Genomic DNA, 24,015 nt, shown 5'->3' on the forward strand with positions numbered 1-24,015 from the left:
GCAAACATAAACAAATAATGTATTAACTGGATGTATTGTCATTCCTAGGCTCAGCCTGGAAATGGACTACACAGATCACTGCTCTATCCCATTAAAAATAAAATACATAAGTAAATAAATAAATAAATACCTTGCTAAGTAGATTTTTGTGAGACCAAAATACTTAAAATGTGAATGACAAAATTATGTATTAACAGTGAGGCAAATATCTAAAGAACACACTACGAGACTACATTCACAATTAACATGATTTGTAATGAGGAAACTGAATGCTACAAAAATGGCACAAAAGGAAAGAATAAGCTATATTATGCTTTTCCATTTAAGGAAACATATGCATCATTACCCTAACCTCTCCATGTTAACATGCTCCCCTTTCCCTATCTGTCAATTTTTTTTAATTCTCCCCTCATTATCCTCGGGATGGTTAGGGTGTCTGACTGCATCCTGATACAACACTGCAAGTGATCTCCCCTCCTAGGAAAATTTAAAAAAAAAAGACAAACTACATCCTTTATGACTACCATATTCCACTTTTAAGGGGACAACTGGAGAAAGGTATCATGTGCATGGCCAGGGGCTGGGACTTTTCAGTAAGCAGAGAAGGGGAACCTTAAATAGCATAGTGACTATGACACTACTGAAATCACCAATCACGGCATCACACTGCTCATGCCTCTGAGCTAATGATAGCTATAGATTACAGCCTAGGAAACATGTTTGCATGGGCAAATCTTTGTTGCATGCAGAACCAAAGCCTCCTCACCCCGATGGGTGAGTTGATGTAAGCCACTCACTCCCAAACCCTGTCCCAGCTCCTCCAGCACCTGAGTCAATAATAAAACTGGGATTGTGTTATCATCAGTCAGTGCTCTATCCCTATACACCTTGGATCTGGGGTTATGTATGGATCCATGGCTTTCAATGAATTAGGGACAAATCACAACAGACTCACAGACAAATCTGGAAGTAACTGGGGACAGTCAGTGACATTTCTAAAACATTAGTACTACTAACCTGCAGTACTGACAGAATAAGAGAATGTGAATTAATATATACTTTCTGAAGTAAAAGAAGTCCGTAAATGAAAGTTGTATACTTACCATAATGCTACATCTGTATTGTGTTTTTTTGTCTGTTTCAACCATTGAGTTATCAGATCTGACCACTACACTTTTATAGAAGCTTTAATCCAGGGCTCTCACTCCTCCTTTATCCATAATTCCCTCTGTACCCCTCAGAGTACTTCAGATTAAGTTTGCCTGTCTAAAACATAAGATGTTATCCCATAAAATGTATAAAGACTTGCTAAACATATTAGACAAATAGGGGAAACTGTGAAGAGCAGCAAAAAACAGGCGGTTCAAAGACAAGACCCCTGGTTTGGTCCAACCATCTGATGGGATTCAAAAATGTCATTTTAGGATGGGGGATGTTGAACCAGATGAAAACATGACAATATGGATCTAGCATTATGGTACGTACATAATTTTTGTATCCAGTGTTCTCTGTTTTCATCTGACTCAACCTTTGGGTCAGATTCCCAATCAACCAAAAATACACTGGTAGAATCAAAGAAGGACATTCCGAAGAATGATGGGGTCAAAGGACGTACAAGATCTAGATTGTACTTCCCAATTGTACTGTGACACAAAGGTATGGACAGTACACCAATTAGCTGCAGCACAAATCTCATCAATAGGAACCCTACCATTAAGGATGTGGAAGCAGCTATTGCCCTTATAGAATGAGTTTTTGGTTTACCATGCAAGGTGAATCTCACCTTTTCATACACAAAAGTTATACAGTGGGAACGCCACCTGGATAGAGTAACTTTGGATAATACTTGACCAAACTTAGCTTTAGACGGAGCAATGAAAATATGAACAGATTTTCTAATATCCTTTGTTCTGTGTAAATAAAACCTGAGCTGTCAGTGAATGCCTAGCAAGTGTAAAATATACTCTCCTTTGTTCGAAAACTTTGGGAAGAACACTGAGAGACTGATAGTTTGATTAAGGTTTGCTTCACAGGCCACCTTTAGGAGAAAATTAGGATTCACTCTTAAGGGCACACTGTCCTAATGAAAAAAAAAATCACATATAGGGACTTACATGATAAGGCCCATAACTCCTAAATGCTCTTTGCAGATGTGCTGGCCAGCAAGAAGAGTTTTCCTAGACAGAAATTTAAAATCTACTGTAGAGGCAGGCTCGAATACAGCTTTCGTTAAAGCCTGAACCATGATAGTAATTTTCTAAGGAGGAACTAAGTCCTTGATTGGTGGCCTCAACAGGAAAGTTCCCCTCAAAAAGCTTTTGAAATCTTTAAAGAAACAACAAAAGTCTAATTTTGCCCTATGTGAAAATTGAAAATGGCTGCTAGCTGTAACTTGATGGTTGAAGTAGATCCTTTGTGAAATAGTTCCACCAAGAAGTCCAGAATGGATGGAAAATGGGTTGAGATGGGATCTAGTCTTCTGCAGGAAGGCCAAATAATAAACCTTCTCTATTTACCAAGAGAAACTTTTCTAGTATTTGCTTTCTGAAAAGAAGACAAAATGTGAGTCACGGAATCACAAAGCCTGGCATCTATGGCCACTGTTAAAAATGGAGAAACTATGCCATTAGTTTTAGGGTTTTCCAGTCCTGATGAGGCTGGCCAGATGGGTAACTTAGAAGATCTGAACAAGGATCTACCATCCAGGGTGGATGTACTAGATGAGGCCAGAGGAAGGGAAGCCAAACTTGCCAGGGCCAAAAGAAGGCAATGAGGATAACCTTAGCTTTGCTCCTTCTGACTTTTTGAAGAAACCTTGTTAGGAGGGTAAGGGAAGGAAAGGTGTAGAAGGCCAGAGGGCCAAATGTGGATGACAGCATCCCTCAGTGCTTGGCCCTGTTGAAGGATCAGGGCAAAGTAACTGCTTAACTTGTTGTTTAGGTATGGTACAAAAAGAGTGTAGCAATGTTGATCACAGTGATCTGTGTTGTCACTATTTGATTGACGGACCCTCATGAGCCAGAAGAACGGATCTCCTCAGCTTGTCTACCAGAACACTGGTAGTCTCTGGTATGTGCACTGAGATGAGAAAAGTGACAGGAAGACATTGCCCACTGCAACACTCTCGTGGCTTTCTGGCAATGTGGATACAATTCAGTTCCTCCCTCTTTGTTGATACAACAGACTAACAACAGACTATCACCATGCTGTCTGTCTAAATACAGATCACACCCTTTGGAAGGAAGTCCTAAAAAGCCTGCAGTGCTAGCACAACTGCCATCATCTCCAAAACAATGATGTAAAGACAGGCCTCTGTCTCCAACCAAGAATCTTGAACAGTCTTCCCTTCCAACTGTTCCCCCAGCAGGGAAGCCTCTATGGTTACCATGGCTACTGGAAGTGTTGTAGAGAAAGGCAGATCCTTTGGCACTATATGGGAGATCAACCACCAACCAAAGTGTTTTCTGCATAATGGTGTAAGGATGAGAAGCACATGCAGAGGGTAAGACAACAAAGAAAGCCAACTACAGAATTTGCGTGTAGTATCTTGCTTGAGGGTCAAGTGTGATCAAAGCTGCTATCAGCCCTAAAAGTCTGAGAATAAGTATTACTGAGGGACAAGGGTGGTGAAGAACCTCTGTAGCTACCTGATGGAAGGACATTAAGCTGCAGGGCGGAAGCCTGACTATCTGAGAAAAGTGTATCCAGGTGGCATCCAATAAATTCTATTTGCTGAGTCAGTATCAGCTAAATGTTTTCAAAATTGACTGTAATCTCCAACTGTGTGGCAAGGTGGAGCAAGTAGTTCCTACACTACACTAGTAGATCCTTGGCTGGTGTGGTAAGGAGTCAATCATCTAAATAAGGTAACACCTAGAACCACTGCAGTCTAAGATACGTTGCTACCACTGCCATGCATCTGGTGTACACCCAGGGGGCAGTGGTGAGACCAAAGAACATTGCCCTGAACTCAAATGACTCTCAGCCAGAAATCAGAAAAATCTCCTGGACTGCTTTGCAATCTTCATGTTACAATAAGCATCCTGGAGATCTATGGAATGCAGTCAGTCGTCCTTCCTCAGTAGAAGCAGAGTGGACTGTACAATGACCATCTGGAATTTTGTCTTTCACAAACTGACAGAGGAAGCTTAGGTCTCAGTTTTCTCAGAACTAGAAAGAACCTGGAATACACTCTGAATCCTGCCTGATCTGGAGGGACGTGCTAGATGACTCTTTTTCTAATAACTTTCTAACTTCTGCTACTGCAAAATCCATCTGAGCGGCAAGTTGGGAATTCTTTTCTTTTGGTGAAAAAGGGGAACAAAGGGAATAATGTAGCACCTAGTGATTATCCTCTGCACCCATGAATTTGTCATGATCTGCTAGATTAGGGGGTGCAGGTATAAGTTCCCTCTGACTGTCTCCAAAGTGTGGCAATCAGGCAACCCTTCAGGAGTGCTGCTAGGGTTTCTCAGTGAACGGACTGCAAAACTTCTGATTCTCTGGTCCAAATGCACCTTTTTTGGGTGATGTCCATTGAAGCTACCTCCCCTCTGCTCCAGGGATAAATCCCTGGGATTTTCAAAACCACAGCCCCCTTCCTGGTTCCTAGAAAAGGTCCTTTGAGGGGTGGAAAATTGGATTCTGACCACAGAAAGATTATTGCCTTTCTCTTCACTCCCAGTGAGAGGTTACTTTACATTTGGCTGAACAAAGTCTAACCATCAAAAGGGGCATTAACAAAGGACATTTTGAAGCCTTCTCTGAAGTTGCATAGGTGCATCCAGGTATGTCAGCAAATAGCGATGCTGGTGTGTGCCACCTGAGCCATACCATCAGCTGCGCTGGGAAATCAGATGCATGGATACGTTAGACATAGACCGGAGGGTAAATAACTGGGACTTCATTGACTTCTAGAAGTCCACAGGTTAGTTACCCAAGAGGGACTTGGTAAGCTCATTCGTCAAGTCCCTCTGAAAGCACGTCCAATGAGTCAGACAGTTTTAAGTGCAAAAGTCACTGAAGCAAATATCCATTTCCTGAATCTGTCCAACACCCTAGGCTGTCTATAAGGAGAATGGACAAATGTGCTCTCCTCAAAGAGCTCCATCTTTGTGGTTGTCGGAACAAACACAGCATCTACTGGGGGACATTGCTCCAGTGCGCCCTTGTTCTTGGGGCTACCAAGATCTTACCAGGTTTAAGAGGCACTGGATCCACCATCTCAGTCTCTTCCATGTCCGCTGAGAAACTAGATCTGCAAGTTCATCAGTGAGTGGCACCACCCAGGATGTAGAAATGCCAGCCCTGAATGCCTTGAAGAACACAGACTCCTCAGAAGAAGGCACTTCAGAAGACCAACTCTCTCACTGTTTCATAAATTCTAAAATGTTTCCAAAGGAGACATACACCAGAGTGGATTATGGGGAACCCTGTCCCTCATCGAAGTCTGTGTCATCTGGTGATGAGCCTAAGCGTCTCCTCTTGCAAATCCATTTCCTTGGCACCTCCCCCATGGATCATGTGGCAAATGATCTGCAGTACTGTGGGGGAACTGAGAGAATTATGGGTAGGGGAGGAGTCAGATCCCTGGAACCAAGCTTCTGTAAAAGCACTGAGACCAGATCTGTAACCCAAAGGTTGAATCAGATGAAAATAGACAACACAGGATTTCTAATTATTGTCATTATTTATTAAGTGTAATGCACCACCTTTTCTCCATTAGTCACCAATTTTAAGAGGGATTAAGAAGGGCACGGCTACAACTTAAGTCAAACTCAAGGAAAGTTTAGAAGTATGTATGGATCATTCTGAAAGGTGGAAAATACACTTTTAGAAAAGGAAAAGCTGTGTGTAGGGTGTTATCCTTTCAGTCAAGTAAAGCTCCCTCAGCACTACAAGAACCAACAGTTTTTCATTCTTCTGTGAATCTGTAAAAAGGATGTGTCATTGTCTATAGATCAAAATAAAGAAATTCTAAAATCCATTAGACCTGCTTACTTAAACACATTCTCCTTTCTTGAATAGCATTTTGACATTCCTTAACTTCCCAGGTTTGATAAGATTTTTCATGATTTCTTTTTTAAAGACTTGTGGGCCAGATTCAATAAAGCCTACACTAAGTGTATACGGTATGTATTCAATAAAATTCTTATCACAGTTTTTTGTGCTTTCTAGTCACTCAGAAAGACTACACTAAGTGTACATGTCATCTACACTTTGTGGTAACATCTATGAATCCATGTCAATATTTAAAGCTTATTAGGAGGAAAACTAAAATTAGGAGGAGGAAGAAGGTGTGCATTCTCTGTTGTTGTTCACTCATAACAATGTATACTTAGTGTACATTTTCTCCAGTGTACACTTGCTCCAATAGGCTTTATTGAATCTGGCCCTTGTGTCTTTTTTCTCAGTAGGAAAATACTGAACTTCCTTTTTTCTACAAATTTTAGCAGCTTGCTTGAACTTCTTAAAATCAATACATTTGTTAAAACTGTAATCAGTAAAGTACAGCTGTGAAAGTAAACGTCTGCAATAACAGTAGTTGTCTGAATGATTACTGCTGTAGTAGCCTTAGCTATATGGGTTACATCCCGCCCAGGATATAACATCTGGCCATCTTCCATAGCATCAGGCAGCTTCCACATGCCCAAAATGACAGTCAGCTCAAGCAGAGCTGACTAAAATGACAGATACAGGCACTACGCATTTTAGAGTTTTCATGCCAACAACAGAGGGAGGCTGAGCCCTGAAAGGACAATGCTAGGACCAATTGAAAAAAGAAAAGTAAATGTCCACACCTTGGCATAAACAACACACCAAAAAACAAGGGGGAAGTAAAGAGGGAGAGGCTACTGCAGCTGTGATAATTCAAACACTTACTGTCACAGTAAGTTTACTTACACACCTGTACTATGTTCATCATATTGATCACTTCTGCAGTAGCCTTAGCTACATGGGTAGATTACCCTAGCTTACTACATTCAGGAGGTGGAAGGAGAAAGGTCCAGGAACCCATGGAGAATGGTCCTAGCAAAACCTTACCTAGACCTAGAGAAGGAATTAACCTTACAGTGCTTTGTAAAAATATGTACAGAGAATCAAGTTGTTGCTTCTAGAATACTTCTAGAAACCAGCCCTTTTCAAAAAGACACAGATGAACCTAAGGCCCTGGTAGAGTAGACTTTAACCCTGCCTGGAATAGTTTTGTTGCGGTAAGTACAACAAAATGTAATAGCTATAGACAGCTATTTGGAAATAGTCAATTTTGACACAGGTTATCCCTTCTTCTTGCCTTCACAACAAATGAAAAACTGATCCAAAGAGCTGAAAGATTTAGTTCTGTCAAGATAGTACTTCACTTGTCTGTGAAAATCCAGGGTATGGAGTACCCTTTCTCCCTCATTTCTAGGTTCAGGAAAGAAAACAGGAAGATGGACAGTTTGGCTTAAAGTAAACTCAAATTACCACTTTAGGAATAAAAAAGGATTAGTTCTAAAAGAAACTATGTATCTATAGAAGATAAGACAGAGCTGACTCGCATAGCCTGCAACTCAGAGTCTCTTCTTGCAGGTCTCAGAGCAATAAGTAAAACTGTTTTCCATGTTAAGAACCTCAAGTCAGTCAGATTTTCTTGTTCAAATGGAACAAGTGTTAGCTTCCCTAACACACTTCAGATCCGAAGGGAGGGCTCCACACTTCTTGGAAGTCTCTTATGCAAAACCCTGTTCAAAAAATTTGCCATGAGATTGCATTGAAAGGGAAGGATCCATGGGCAAACATCTAAAATTGCCGATAAATAAACCTTGATGGAGCAGAAAAAAGGGCCACAGGATAACTCAACAAATATTGTAAAACTAGAGAACAACTAGGTCTGAATCGGTGCTTGCTATGTTATTGGCATCAAATAGAAAAACTTTTCCATTTACTAATATAGGATTTTCTGGTAGAAGGCTTTCTTGCCTCCATTAGTACCTGCTACACATTCTCAGTAAACAGGTGCCTAAAGGGAATTAACACCCTAACATCAAGTCAGTCAAGTGAAGTTGATTGGGGATGGGATGCATCAAACACCCCTGAACTTGTGTGAAAAGATCCCTTCTGTGAGGAAGCTTGTAGTAATTGCTCATGTCTATTTCCAAAAGAAAGGAGGCCCACTGCTGCCTGAGCCAGAATGGAGTCACCACAGTGATCCTGGGGGATTCCTTCTGAATCTTCAAAAGTACCCTAGATATCAGTTGAAAGGGTGGAAGCGCATACAGAAACTTTCCTATCCAAGGGGAAAAAAGGCAACTGTCTTCCAGAACGTCTTGCATGGAGTCCTGGAGCAGAAGCTTACCAGTTGATTGTTCAGATATGAGGCAAATAGGGCTACTTGAGGACTTCCCCATAAATGGATCAAATATTGGAAGAACCCCTGACATAATTTCCATTCATAAGGGTGTGCCCCTTGTCCTACTCAGCTGGTCTGCAACACAATTTTGTTCTGATGGAATGCAGGAAGCCTTAAGAGTGAGATTGCTGTGACACTTCTTTTAGCTAACATGGTTAGTCTGCAAAGAAGGTACAACCTGGTTCCCCCTTGCCTGTTGATGTACCACATGACTGTGGTACTGCCTGTAACAACTTGAAGAGGTCCCGGGGACCAAAGATGATTCAGAGAGTTAAGTGCCGGGGACCAAAGATGATTCAGAAAGTTAAGTGCCTTGATCAGGGCCAGCATCTCTTTTTTATTTATGTGCAGGCATCTGTCCTTGACGTCCCACACACCTTACAATTTTATCCCTCTTGACACTGTTCCCCAAGCAAAGTCTGAGGCATTTGTGGTGACCGACTACACTGGAGTAGGAAGGGAGAAGTGGAGACCTGGATTTATGGAAATTTGCTGTCTCCACCACATGATTTCTTTTCTGACAAATGCCAGCACTGGGATTTGCAAAGACAAAGGATTTTTGTGCTGAGACCATGGAAACTGCAGACGCTATTGTAGCTTTCTCATCTGTGGTCGTAGTTGTATGGGGTATCATGAGAATCATAGATGCTATCAGACTTAAAAATCCTGAGGCATTTTCTCTCAGAGATCAAAGTGGAAAGCCTTAAGACTAGATCTAGATATAGATCTTTTTCCTGTGGAAGAAACTAGCGGACACCACAGCAACAAAATCCTGTGTAAAGAGGTCAAACAAGACTTTTTGAATGCTCTCTTGAAATCCCAGCTTGTGTAAGAGATGTCAACCAAGAGAGAGATTCTTGACACTTTGAAAAAAGATTCTGCAAAGATAAGCAAGTCATCTAAATATAGCAAAATGGGGATACCCTGTAGCCTGCAATGTGCTATAACTGGAGCTAAACACTCTGTGAACATGCTTGGTGCAGTGGATATTCAAAAGGGTAAGGCAGACAGCTGATAATGTGATTCAAACAAAGAATCTCCTGAAGTCTGGATGAATAGGGATGTTATGATAAGCATATTTTACATCTAGTATTACCAGGAAACTTAAGCAAGGAAGAAAAGGTAACTGGTTGTGAAGTGAGAGCATTTTAAACTCAGGCACTATCATAAAAAGGTTTAGGAAAGAAAGATCCAGAATTGATCTCCAAGCATTTTCTATCTCTGGCACTAAACACATCCTTAAACAAAAACCTTTCCCAAACTGGGAAGGAAGAATTAGTTCAATCACTCCCTGGGACAGCTTGTGATGAAAGACAGGGGGAAATAGTGAGTCTGGTCTGGTGGATGATGAATTACTTCCTGAAAAGGAGAGATCTCCTCCCACTGCCATCTGTAACCTTAATGAATAACCTTGGAGATTCAGAGTTTCAAGAAGGAAGAAGTGGCTGCCAGTGTGTGTGTGTGTGTGTGTGTGTGTATGCGTGTGTGTATTTGTGTTTGGATGTGGAGGTGTGAGTTCCCATTACCAATCATTTTGATTTGTTGGACTGTCCTTGCATTTGGGGGTTCCTGAATTCCTTTTGGAACCTGCTGCTCATCCTTCTCTAACACAGATGACAAGAAGGCGGGGTAGTTTTTTTTAGATGCTTTAATACATAGAAACACATCAGGATGGACAGTAGCGTCATAAAATATGAACAAACTGATTAACAGGCAGACCTTGCATACATGCTTATATCTCAACAGCTTACTACAAACTGGCAATCAGGCTCACACATGCTCTCTATTTATACACTTGTACAAGCCCTTGGATAGCTTCTTAAAGGTACGTACACACACTGATCTACAGAACCACTTTGCCATTTCTTCTTAAACATCTATTTACCTTTATTTTGTTGAGATTATTTATTTTATTTTTTTAACAAAATTACATGAGGGGATTAGAGAATCCCTTAGGAAATTTGGAAGAGGAAGGCTGAAAAATCTTAAGAGATTCCCTGTTTCAACTTACCTCTTTCATCACATTTTTTAAAACTGCTGCAGCAGAGAAACCAAAAATTGAATCTAGATCCAAAGGAGAATTTAAAATCTCATTTTTCTAATCATCATGAAGGTTCTGAGAATGCAGCCAGGCAAGCCTTCTTCATGGAAGAAGTATCAACTGAGTCATACACACAATTTAAACAATCTGTTGTAACTTGACCAATGGAAAAAACTAAATTTAAAGCAGAATTTTCCTCACAAGAAGAAAATGCAGACAAAACACTCATCACACTTTCACAATTAATTAGAATAAACTTGAATATATGAGCCTAACAAATTAAAATTCTGAAATACAAAGTTGCAGAAGCATACACTTCTTTTCCCCATACTTAATATTCTTTCAATCCTTATCATAGGTTCATAGGTAGGTACTAGGCTATCTGCCCGAGGGCATTTATAAGCCTATCCAGAGTGTGTCAGCTTTCACCACCCCATTGATTAATTAACTGAACCTCTGTCAAGAAGAGCCAATGAAGTGATCCCAGGGGTGTATTTTCTGTTACCCATCCACTCGTCAAGGTTTCTCTTGAAGAGTGTTAGTGAGGGGCTCTGCCTAATGTAGTTAGGAATTTTGTTCCAAAGCATGGGGTGTTTCTGTGACAGGAATCTATGCTTCCAGCATGTTCTATTTATTGTTGTGGTGAGGTTTAGCTCACTAGAGCGAGTGGCTCGCAGTGACTTGGATTTCTTTAGGTGGAGCATGTCCATCAATTCTGAGTTGGACATGGCTTTGTAAGTCAGGCAGTGATCACCTCTGAGTAAGCGATATGCCACTGAGTACAGCTGGAGTTTTTCCAGTCGGGCTGCATAGGACATATGTTTGAGGCCAGTAATCCTCTTGGTGAGGTACTTTTGTGGTCTTTCCAGCTTTTGGAAGTGTCTTGTGAGGTACATCCTAAACGGGGCATTGTACTCTATGATGAGTCTGATGAGTGACGAGTAGAGGGCCACTATAACCTCTTTATTTCTAGATGCCAGCCCTTTACTAATTAGATGGGCTACAAAGAAGGATTTCCTAACTACTTTGGCAATATGATTGTCAAAGGAGAGATTACTATCTACCTGGGTCCCCAGATCTCTTATTACCTCTTCTGTATTAAGGGGGCTGTCACCTATGTGGTAATTCATGGGTGTTTTGTTTTTCCCAAACAGGATGACTATGCATTTTTTGGCATTTAGCTTGAGACCATGACTTTGACACCAGGTGTCCGTCTCAGTAAGTCCCTTTTGGAGAATGTCCATGTCAGCCGGAGAGTCAATTATGGTTCTCAGTTTGCAGTCATCTGTCACCTATGTGGTAATTCATGGGTGTTTTGTTTTTCCCAAACAGGATGACTATGCATTTTTCGGCATTTAGCTTAAGACCATGACTTTGACACCAGGTGTCCGTCTCAGTAAGGCCCTTTTGGAGAATGTCCGTGTCAGCTGGAGAGTCAATTATGGTTCTCAGTTTGCAGTCATCGGCGAACTTGGTTAGCCATAGTCCTCCTGTGTTTGCCTGTACTTCTGAGAAGTATATGCTGAACAGTAGGGGTCCCAGGACCGAGCCTTGTGGGACACCACTTGTGACTGGTTTAGTCTCGGACCTGGAGCCCGCTATTCTTACCGTGCGAGTTCTGTCTGTAAGCCAGTTGGCAACCCATCTCGTGATGTAGGGTTTATGTTCAGGCTGGTGAGTTTTTCTATAATTCCCAAGTGAAGAATGGTGTCAAAAGCCTTGGCGAGGTCAAGGTAGGCTGTGTGAACTACCTTCCCCTCATCTATGAACTTGGTAACTGTCTAGAAGTCAACCAGGTTTAGTAGGCATGATTTGCCCTTAACAAAGCCGAACTGGATCAGGTCAAGTGTTTGGAGGTTCCCAATGTCTTTGTTAAGGAGTTCCATGATGATGCGCTCCATAGCCTTGCAGACCAGGCTAGTCAGGTTTTTGGGGCAATAGTTACCAGGGTGAGTTGTAGCCCCTCCTTTGTGGAGCGGAATAACCATTGCTGTGCGCCATTCTATGGGTACGTAGCCTGTGGAGAGGCTGAGGTTGAACAGTGTGTTTAGGTGGGGGGGGGGGGTTAGTTTGTTCTGTAGTTCCTGCAAGACTCAGCCTGGAACACCATCTGGCCCCATTGACGCTGTGCTTTTGGCTTTTGAAAGGGCTGTTTTCACCTGTGAGTCTGTGATTTCCGGGACACTACACTTTTCCGCTACTGTTGTGGGCCCTTTTGGGGGTGAGAGGGGGGTGAAGTTTGCACTGAATCTATCTGCCAGGATGTTGGCAATATCAGTGGGTTCAGTATATTTTGTGCTATTTTGCACAAGTCAAGAGCATATCTGCAAGTTGCTACTTAGATTCTTGACATAGCTAAAGAAGGCTTTGTGGTTATCTTTCGAATCCTTGGCTATTTTTCTTTCGAAGTTAGCCTTGGAGGATTTTATGAGGGTCCTTAGTTTCTTACTGATACAGATCAGGTATGTCTTTCCTTCTTGGGATTTGCTTTTTTTCTGAACTAGTTTCCTCCTACTATTGTATAGCCTGTTTATGGCCACCAGACTGGTTTCCTTCTCTTAGGGGAGTGAGTCTTGGTTTTGCTAGGGATGGCACAATCCATGCATCCTTGTAGGTGCTCATTGAGTGCATTTGTAAAGGTTCCTGCATCTTGGACACTGTTCTCCTTTAGCACGGGGGCTGTGAAACTTACCACCTCTCTGTCTTAAGTAAGGTGAAGTTTGCTATAGAAAAGTTTTTCACTGTGGTTTCCTTGGTTGGAGGTGGTGATGTGGTGTGGACATCCAGAGTGATTAGTTTATGGTCTGATCTAACCAGTGACGGGTTGACCTCCAGTGTGGAACTCCTGTCGCCCATGTTGGTGATGACCAAGTCCAATATGTTTTCACCTCTGGTAGGGGAGTTTACCAGCTGATCCAGGGCATTTGAGTTGATAAATTCGAGGAAGCGCTGGATCTGGGAGTTTGTACTTGAGTAGTTTTCTCAGTTAATGGTAGGGTAATTGAAATAGCCCAATATCAGGGTGTTCGGTAGGACCTTCATGTTTTCCAGTGTCTCCAGAAAGGCAGTGTGGTGGTCCTGGGTCATGGCGGGTGATCTGTAGCAGGCCACAATTTGCATTGCAGATTTGCCGGATGTTAGTTGCACATGGATGATCTCGGAGGTATCATGATGCGCCACTAACCTGGAGGTGTAGGTATCCTTGATGAATATGGATATACCCCCTCTTTTTGTGTTTCGGTCCATGTTCTGTGGCCGAAATGTGTGGTATGAGTTGTAGCCAGGTAGTGCTGGGGTGCTCTGTGGAGCCTTGAACCAGATTTCAGTTACTGTACAGATGTCGACGTTCTCCATACTGAGGAGTGCTTTGAGCGTGTGCATTTTGAGATTTAAACTCCTGGCGGTGAGTAGCATAACCCTCATTTTTTTATTTGTGCTGTTTACGGAGGTGGGTTTGACTTTTGAGCCTTGCCTAAAAAAGGCACTATGGGGGCAGCAAGAGCCTTGGCCAGAATTCAAAAGCCTAGGGGTGATAGGTGCAAGCCGTCTCTTGCGAAGCAATGAGGCCTGTCGAGCATGTCGTTCCAGGCTGACAGACACTGGATCCCCTTTGAATGACACCAGAAGTTTAGCCAATTGTTGAAATTGATCATTTTTTTCTTTATACTGCGGTATCATTCTTGGTGAGGGCAGGATGCTACTCAGGGTCAGGGTCATAACCACCTGGGCTACATGATCAGAGAGCTCCTCCATGTCTCTTTTCATGTAGTCAAGGGAGGTACGTCTCAGATCATTCACACCAACATGAAAATTGACAGAGTCATATTTGTACTTGTTCTGGAGTGACCTGAGTGCTTGTGTTATGTGGTGGATTCTGGCTCCCGACAGGCAGCTAACAGTAACCTTTTCCCTGTCCAGCCTAGTGAGTGGGACGTCAGTGTGCCTGACTATGGAGTTGCCTATTACTAGTGTGTTAGGTATGTTATTTTGCCTTAAGGGCTGTGATTCTGTGGCACAGTGATTTTGTGTTTTATGTGTTGTCTGGTTTGTGACAGGAGGTGCAGGTTGCTTGGGTGTCTGCTTTGGAGGTCTGTGATGCTTTTGCAGATTTTTATTTAGAGCCTCCGAGTATAATTTAATGTATTTATGTGTATTTTCTGCCAGTGCTGGTTTAGTATGTCTATGTGAGGCTGGAGGTGTGGTGCAAGTGTTAATCTTCCTCTCATGACTGCCTGTTCCAGTCTTGGGTGGAGAGAGCTTAGCCTCCAATTTAGCTATATAATTGCATCTCTCACATATGTTAATATTTTGTGGTAGGAGGACAGGGTTGTCTGTGTACATGAAGCAGTTGTAACATTGCCTCGGGATACCCAGCTTCACCAGCTGGACTGAAGGGTATACCTGAAATTGCCCTTTGGTCATGCCTGAATAGTAGGGTGAGCTGCTTAGTCGCTTGGTTGGTGAGGGGTGAATAATGAGCCTTGCCCTGTTGGGCAATCAAGTGTCGGGGTATATTAGTGCTTGCTATTAGGTCTAAGCAAGTGCTGGACTGTAGGATGCTTTTTAAGTGCTTAGGTTGAGAGTTAGACTACTTTCAAGGGAAAAAGTGAAGAGGAAACTTGGTGGAGCCGGGATACATTTAGCCCTAACTAACCAACACTGCCCGGATGTGCAAAACCGTGCAAACTCAGTTTTTACAGCAGGGAAATGAAAGCGATAGTAATTAGCCCAAAATGGCCAATAAACTACTAACTTCAGGGCTGGAACCACTCCTCCAGGGACAGATGGCTGCTCAAAGCTCCCTCTCTCACAAGTGAACAGAGAAACCTCACTCTATCCAAGTAAGGTATGGGCAACTCAGAAAATTGTAACACAGCCCTGAATTCAGCACTAGCCTGAAAACTGGACTATACTAGCTTAGAAAGGAGGGAAACAAGGAATTTTTTTTTGAAAAGATAAGGCAAAAACAGTAAAAAAAACACACTTAAAAACAGCTTTAAATGACTACAAACAGTAAAAAATACACTTAAAACAGCTTTAGATGACTACAAGCAATCAGAAAAGGCTTTTAAACAAATTACCCAATAAACCAGTAAAAGAATCTCAAAACTGAGCTCTGTTCCTGTAGTCTTCAATCAGACAAGTTCTAACTGCACACTCCTGCCACTGGGGTGCAGGGGAACCTTTTCCAAAAAAGAAGGCCTGGATTAGTGCTTAAGTTATGCAAGCAAAGCTAGATTCAGCAGGCCTGGATCTAGTCAATTCACCAGATGTTTAGCTGCACTAGGATTAACTAAAGCTATAGCTGCTGGGTTAGATTTGAGAAGACTGTGTGAAAACTTAAAAGACTGAGCTTTTTAGTTTCTCTCTGCCTTTTTAGGGGCAGCAGGCTGACTGTCAGAAAAACTACAGGCAGTGATACACACATCCTCCACAGCTGACAGAACTCAGAGAATGGGTGAAGGTTCTGAAATTTCTTCTGTAACAGGTGATAGTATTTTCTCAAGGACTGAGAAAGCTCTATGTTGTCCCATGGAAAACACTGGCACAACTGAGAAGAAAATCCAATATCGTTCCCTTTATCTTCATGTCCAGATTCCTGAATTCCTGAATCCAGAGTCCTGAATCTCATCTGGAAAAGAGGTATCCCTCTTTCTTTTGCCAGTAACCACATTGTAAAGAGGATCAATAGCCTGAATTAAATCTGAAAGTAGATCCAGTAAACATCTCCTGTCCAAGGAAATTTGAGAAGCAGTAGATACATATTCAATTTTCTTTTCCTTTTTGACAGGAAAGATGGGGCCAACAGTGTTACTAATAGCAGCAGGTATGGGCATAGCATACTAACTAAATAGGAAAGCCTTCCATGTTCCCTTTCCCAGGACCAACAAGAATTGCTCCCCTTGCCCCTAAGATGACCCAACAGCCACAGAGAATGTGGCTAATCCCTGGTCCATAGTAGCTGCAGGTGCTACACCATATGGATCGGGATAAAACACGAGTGGTCTGAGGAACAAGCTATGGCCACATCAGTGTCACCTACCTACGGATGAGGCAAATTGTTAGCCTGCTGTGGAAGCAAAGGCTGTTTGCTTATTTTTTTCTTTTTGTGGCTGGAAGAAGGACCAACCATAGGACCAGTAGTTTGTTCCATGGTCAAGCCAAAAATGGTACCTCCTTCTCGTGGAAAAAAGAAGCAACATTTGGTGTTTAAAAGACACTTTTTCACATATAAACACAGTAAAAAGCATTTTAAAACACTTTGCCAGGTCACAAAAGTAAAATACGCAAGCACTATTTCTCCACAGAGAAAAAGAGCTTTAGATTCCTTTAAACAACTTTTAAGCTGACAGGAAAAAAAGTGCACTCCCATTTAAAAGTACAGTTAAGTCTCATGACAGTCAGTTAAAACACAAACTCCTAGCTTAAAATAACTTTCCTAAAGAGGAAAGAACAGAACAACATTTTAATGTGAAAGGTTTTTCCCCAAAGGGAATTTATCTACTCATCAATGGAACAACACAATCCAATTGCCAATTTTCTTAATCCCACAGAGGAGTGTTCTCTTGTGTCCGGAAAGCTCAGCTCAAACTGACAAGTCTGGACATGTGTGGAAGGTGCCCTGAAGCTTTGGGAGCTGGCCTGCTATTATATCCTTGGCAATATATAACTAAGCTAAGGCTACTGGAATAGTGATCAATATGATGAACATTTACACCTTTGTGTTTTCTTTTACATATTTTGGAAGTGAGGATCCTGCCAAATACATTGATAAAGTCTTAAAGAGTGGTCTTAGGACAGAAGTTACTACCTCTCTCTCTAGAGAAAACCGACAACAGCTGCACACTTTTTGCACAGTAAAAGCTTTTACCAGTCACATTTTTTGCCCTCTTTTCCTTGTGGGGAGCTACTGCATACTAGGAGGACTTGTATTCAGTTAGAAAATTTTAAAAAGTACAGTTTTGTACCTACCATAAATGTAGATGTTCGAAGATCCACATTGCTGCAGTCCTTACATATGGGTAGTCCGCTGTCCTCGGTCGGCCCGAATACCAAAGTATTAGGCTGACGTCGGTCAAGGCGCTTAAAACTGACATCAGGACGTCAGGGTACAAATGCGCATGACCGACGTCATATCCTCAGTCTTTTCTTGCCCCAGATGTCAGAAGGCCCTAAAAGGAAAGGCTAAAGCCAAAAAACAACCAACCACCCCCTGCACTAACCATTTTTACAATATTTACAACCCAAACCACACAACCACCTCTAACTACAGAGGGGAAGGAGGGAGGGTAAATTGGACTGCAGCAATGTGGATCTTCGAACATCTACATTTATGGTAGGTACAAAACTGTACTACGTTCTTCATCTCACATTGCTGCAGTCCTTACATATGGGTAGAATCCCAAAGCAGAGGTAAGGGAGGATGGCAAAACTATAAAGCATTAGGAGCTGCCAAAATGCCCTGTAAAATTGCAGTGGCAAATCCAGCCCTAGATTTAGAGTAAAGTGGAAGGTGGTAATGCTTAGAGAAAGTATGCACTGAACTCCAAGTAGCTGCTTCCAAAATATCTTTAGTAGCCACCCCCCCTCAAAAAAGCTGTAGAAGTGGCAGTAGCCCTAGTGGAATGAGGCCTAATCCCAGCTGGAATCTCCTTACCATGATGGGAATAACAGAAAGCAATACAAAAACCATGTAGATGTAGAGAGTGAAGTTTGACATTGAGTAAATGACTGTTCTCCTGAGACAGCAGGTGTGGAATCGAAGGCAAAGGCCATGGAGGCTCCCGTACCAGGCTTCTCAGTAATGGGTACCAGTGCTGTCGAGGCCAATCCGGAGCTATTAAAATCATGGTTGGCTTGTCCTGTCTGACCTTCAGGAGTACCTTTGAAAGGAGAGGCAGTGGTGGAAAGGCATACACGTGAAGATTGCTCCAATTGAATGAGAGAGCATCCACTTTCCAAGCTGTGGGATGAAACCTTTTTGTGCAAAACTTTGGCAGCTGGTAATTTAGTGGGGAAGCGAACAGATCTATGTCTGGAGTTCCCCATAACACTGTCAATTTTTGAAATACATGAGGATCCAATTTCCACTCGTGGGGATCCATAATTTGTCTGCTCAACACATCTGCTAAGGAGTTCTGTGCTCCTGGCAGAAACCTTGCCTGAAGATTTAGCTGTAAACTGAGAGCAGTCTCCCACAAAACCATTGCTTGTCTGCATAGAGGATATGAATGTGTCCCCCCTTGCTTGTTGATGTACCACATGACAGTTGTGTTGTCTGTTAGAATCAACACCTGCCCTGGAAGAAGTAAATCCTTGAAAGCTATCAATGCAAATTGGACTGCTAACATCTCCTTCAAGTTGATATGTAAATGTAGAAGTCTGGCAGGCCATGTGTCTTGTACCCATTTTCCATTCAGAGGAGCTCCCCAAGCTTTTTCTGAGGCATCTGTCGTTAGAATCTGACTCGCCTCTGGTCGGGTCACAGAGAGTCCCTTGTTTAGGTGACATTCCTGAGCCCACCACAAAAATTCCTTTTGAATGCAAGGTATTATCTGAATGACAGTGTCCATATCTTGGCAGTGTTGCGTCCATACATTTTTTGAGATACCATTGTAGCTTCCTCATATGCAGCTTGGCATTGGGAAGTACCAGAATACAAGATGCCATGAACCCCAAGGCTGGAAGGACTGTCCTTGCAGTCAGCCTGGACTGACGAGACAATTGGTGGAAGTAAAGAGAAAGATTCTTTTGTTTGTCCAGGGTCAAAAAGGCCATCTGGGATGCTGTATTCAGTCTCACACCCAGAAAGCACATGTCCTGAGAGGGTACTAGACTGGACTTTCTTCGTTCACAGAATACCCTAGGCATCTTAACACTGCCATCACATACTGTAAATGATGAAGAAGTTCGTCCTTTCCTTGAGCCAGAATCAGGCAATCGTCCAAATAAGGATAGATTTGTATTCCTCTTAGCCTGAAGAAAGCTACCACTGGAGCCAGAACCTTTGTGAACACTCTGGGCGCAGTAGATAAGCCAAAGGGCAATGCAGAGAACTGATAATGAAAAGTCCCAGCCCGAAAACGCAGATACTTCCTGCAACAGGGCCTGATAGGAACATGAAGGTAAGCCTCCTTGAGATCCAGAGTCACCATCCAGTGATCTTTGCCCAGCAGAGGTAAAAGCTGTTGTAACGTCAACATTTTGAACTTGGGAATGTCCAGATATGTGTTGAGGATAGATAAATCCAAAATTGGTCTCCACGTGTTCCCTTTCTTTGGTACTAGAAACAGGCGAGAATAAAATCCTAGGCCCACTTCTGGCAGAGGGACCGGTTGTATAGCTCCTATTTGAAGTAGTAGAGAAATCTGTTTGTGAGCCTCTAGTCTTTGCTGAGGTGGAACGTCTGGCATGCCTTTGAAAGGAGGTAAGGTATGGAAATAAAACTTGTAACCTTGGTGTATGATATCCAATACCCATTTGTCTTGGGTAATTAAAATCCAATTTTCCTTGAAGAGTGCCAACCGTCCTCCCAAAGGTGCTGCCAGGCAAGAAGGATCTGGCAGCTGAAAAAGTGGGTCATTGGGCCTGTTTACGAAAGGACTGGCCCCTGCCCTCACTCGAAGACTGTGCAGGTGAACTCCATGTTCTAGGTCTGAAGGAACTCTGAGCTCTGCCCCTACCACGCCTAGATCTACCCCTAGACTGAGAATCAGAAGAAGGATACGTCCACCCCTTAGCAGGCCAATTTCTACTAAACTTTGGAGGCTGAACCTGCAAAAAATCTTTAACAGTCTGCATAGACTTAGCCTTGTCTTCCAATTTCTTCAAGACTGACACCACAGGTGGACCAAACAACACTTCAGACTGCAAAGGAGCATCCAAAATCCTTGTCTTAACATGGTCAGATAAATTCTGATCCTTAAGCCAGGCGTGCCTGAAGAACTGAACCAGTGGCAGCCACCCTAGAAGAGGCCTGCAAAGCATCAAAACCACACTGTAAAGAATGCTTACCCACCTGTTCAGAGACATGCACCAAATCCTGTAATTCTTTACAGTCAATGCCTTCTGCCAGAGCATCCACCTTAGATTTCAATTGTGAAAGAAGAAAATGTTGATATTTCAACATATGAAACTGGCAATTCAAAGCCCTCATAGCTAAGGTAGAAGATGTATAGACCTTCTTTCCCCATCTATCCAAAGCTCTGGCCTCTTTATCTAGAGGAACCGGATTCTTTACAACAGAGGCCTTGACACCCTTAGGTCCCTGACTAACAGTTTCTGGGTCCGCCCTAGGACTCTTATAGAGATATTTATGAGCCTCAGGCACCCTGTAATACCTATCCGGTTTAACAGGCGCAGGAGGCAGAGAATCAGGATTAAGTGAAGCCTCTGAAAATACATCTTGCACAACATCCAGAACAGGGGGTATAGCTAAGGGCCTATGTTGAGGTAAAAACAAAATTCTCTAAGCCTTTTCCGTGAATCAGAGAAGTCCTGACCTTCCCACTTAAAATGTTCCCTCATAGAATGAAGAGTCTCTGAAAAAGAAAAATCCTCTGGAGGAGAAGCAGAAGGAGTGGAATCTTCTGCATCAGAATCAGAATAAGGAGTGTACTCCTGCAAGTCTTCAGCCGAAGACTCTGAAACATCCGAAGCCTGTTCAAAACTTTCCAACTCTGGCTCCACCCTAGGCCTCTTATCAGGAGGGGGCAAAGACCCTCTAATCAGAGTAATCAAATCTTCTGCCATTTTAAGCATGTGCTTCTTAGGCACAGACCCTGCTGAACTAGGACTGACACCCACAGAAGCTAAACCTGGCCTACCTCTGGAAGAAGCCTTGGAAACAGAAGGAGAGGGCCTAACCACCCTGGGAAGGGAGGGGAGTACAGAAACCTGAGAAGCCCCTTCAGCCTGACCTGCCTCGTGAGAGGCCACATCCTGCAAAATCAAAGACTCCCCCTGAGACTCCAGAGAAGCCTCCATCGGAACCACCGGTTCGACTGAAGCCTCTAAAGAACCGGCGTCTGGAACGGACGACTCATCTTGCCTGGGTTTAACCGCTTTGTCTTTGCGCTTCTTGGAAGCGGCCGGAGTATCCGACGGCATATTATAATTGCACCGCCATCAAGACCAGCCTAGCACAATCTAACCTTCGCTTAATAGTGCGCTTATTAAACCTAGCACAAAAGCGACACCCAACTACGTCGTGCTCAGGCCCCAAACAAGGAATGCACAAAGAATGATAATCCCTATGCGGTATCTGTTTCCCACAAGAAATACAATTATTCACTTTTTCTGACATCCGGTAAAACACTGAGGCAAGAAAAAACCAAAATATTCCCCAACGGGGTACTTAGCCAACTTGGATTCGGTCTGAAACTCCGAACTCGAAAAATTTCAGAACGCCGAACGGCACTTGCAACGCTGCTTCTGCATCGGACCACGCGGCAAAAAAGACTGAGGATATGACGTCGGTCATGCGCATTTGTACCCTGACGTCCTGATGTCAGTTTTAAGCGCCTTGACCGACGTCAGCCTAATACTTTGGTATTCGGGCCGACCGAGGACAGCGGACTACCCATATGTAAGGACTGCAGCAATGTGAGATGAAGAACATCTGAAGCAAAAAAGAATTATGGGTATACTTCACACCAGAGAAGAGAGAGACCATGAACATGGACCTTTTATAAAATATGCTCCAGCAGTAAAGAAAATGTGTTCTTAAATGGCCATTCTCCCCTAGATAACATGACTGAAAGAAATAAAGCCAGTTTAGGAACTCATAATATACTTAAGGTTTTGTCATTGAATTTAATAACTCAGGCTGTGCTGAAAATGCAGAGTCCTCAAAAACAAGTGTCTCCACAAGACAGTGATGTGCCAAAAATATATTATATCTGCATAGCATATCAATCATTCAAAAGTAAAAATTAAAAGGATAACTGTAAAAGTTGAATGCACTCAGGTCTACAACTGCCCAGAACTGGACACTTCATTTAGGTAATGCAAATGTACTCCTTTATTGGAGGCAGTTGCTCATTGGAAATGGAAGCTGAGAAGACCAGTGGGTCTATGAAAGAGGGATAAAGGTGCCCCTACAAACTTCGAGTAGTGTTGAAACTATATAGTGTCACAATTTCTTGCACCAACAGCTATCAGTAATGGTCACAGGTTGAAAGGGTTTATACGAGGCTACTGACCACCAGGGCCTTTACAAGACTAGCAGTGCAACCCAACCCAGTTTTGTCGCAGGGTTCCTTAAACATCTATATACTGTCAACCTCTGTTCATCAGAGAGAAGGGGCCCAGACCAGGGATGAATTTGCGATTTTCCATCCAATGATCAAAGTTTCTTTTGAACAGGCTCAGGGATGAACTCTTCGTCATGTAGAGGGGAGCCTCTCTCATAACACAGGGATCATTTGAGACATATATCAGTCCCTCCAGTTATGTTGCAGACAAAGTTCAGATCTTTGGATCTAGTGTTTCTGGTACTGTTTTGTCTTGTGGATGTGCAAGAGATCAGAGGTGGATCTAAGGATGAATCACAGTAACAAACTACAAATATCCTCCGTTGGAACAGGAAACACAACCAAGATGATGGAAATGCAGGCAATTACCAAACACATCCACAGGTGGAAAAGCGAATGTATATTACATACAGGGTTTGGTTTATCGTTTTTACATTCGCTTTTCCACCTGTGGATGTGTTTGGTAATTGCCTGCATTTCCATCATCTTGGTTGTGTTTCCTGTTCCAACGGTGGATCTAAGGATGCCTTATAGGATAAGCATAGATCGCCTTTCAGTAACCTGCAGGAGACTGACATCAGAGAAAGGACCTTAAGGCAATCTGAGTAGGTGTTCATACCTTGGATTTTCTTGGTGAGGAACAGTTGAGGGTGTTACAACTGCCTGGTTAGGTACATGCCAAAAGGGGCACTGTACTCAATAATGGGTCTGATAAGGGCTGAGTAGAGTGGTACTATTACTTCCTTGGAACTAGATGCCATGTCCTTGTTTATGAGTTGGGCAACATAAAATGATTTTCTTACCATCTTGGCTACGTATTGGTTGAAAGCCAGATTATTGTTTATATATGTTCCCAGATTTCTACCTATTGGGTCAATTCTTAGGGATGTTTTATCACTGAAGAAATTAGCTTGGGTGGATAATTTCCCAAAGGGTGCTATAATGTGTTTCTTTGCACTGAGTTTTAATCTGTGGCTTTCTCACCAATCAATTGTTTTAGTCCCTCTTGAAGGATGTTGGTGTCGTGTGGCAATGTATGATAGCTCCCAATTAACAGTCATGTGTGTACTTGGTGAACCACAGGCCTTTGACATCAGCCTTGGATACCAAGAAGTAGATGCCATTCAGCAGCAGGTCTGGCATGGAGCCCTGGTGTACTCCACTGATGACCAGCTGGTTTCACTGATCCTGACTTCTTGGGTCCTATCTGTGAGCCACATGGCAATCCAGTGAGTTATATAGGGACTTATGCCTAGCTCTGACAGTCTGTCAACAATACCTGAGTGGGGTATTGTATCAAAAGCCTTGGCCAGGTCAAGGTAGGCAGT

The 24,015-nt window shown here is 42.7% G+C and overlaps 1 protein-coding gene across 1 annotated transcript in view; it reads right to left on the reverse strand.

The window, feature by feature from the left end:
* The window catches only part of VWA8 (von Willebrand factor A domain containing 8), a 3,458,065-nt gene that overhangs the window by 1,967,127 nt on the left and 1,466,923 nt on the right, over positions 1 to 24,015 (reverse strand). The window lies entirely within an intron of this gene.

This window comes from Protopterus annectens, chromosome 5.part0 (assembly GCF_019279795.1).
Source record: "Protopterus annectens isolate FY-2018-M chromosome 5.part0, PAN1.0, whole genome shotgun sequence".
In the NCBI taxonomy this organism is placed as follows: domain Eukaryota; kingdom Metazoa; phylum Chordata; order Ceratodontiformes; family Protopteridae; genus Protopterus; species Protopterus annectens.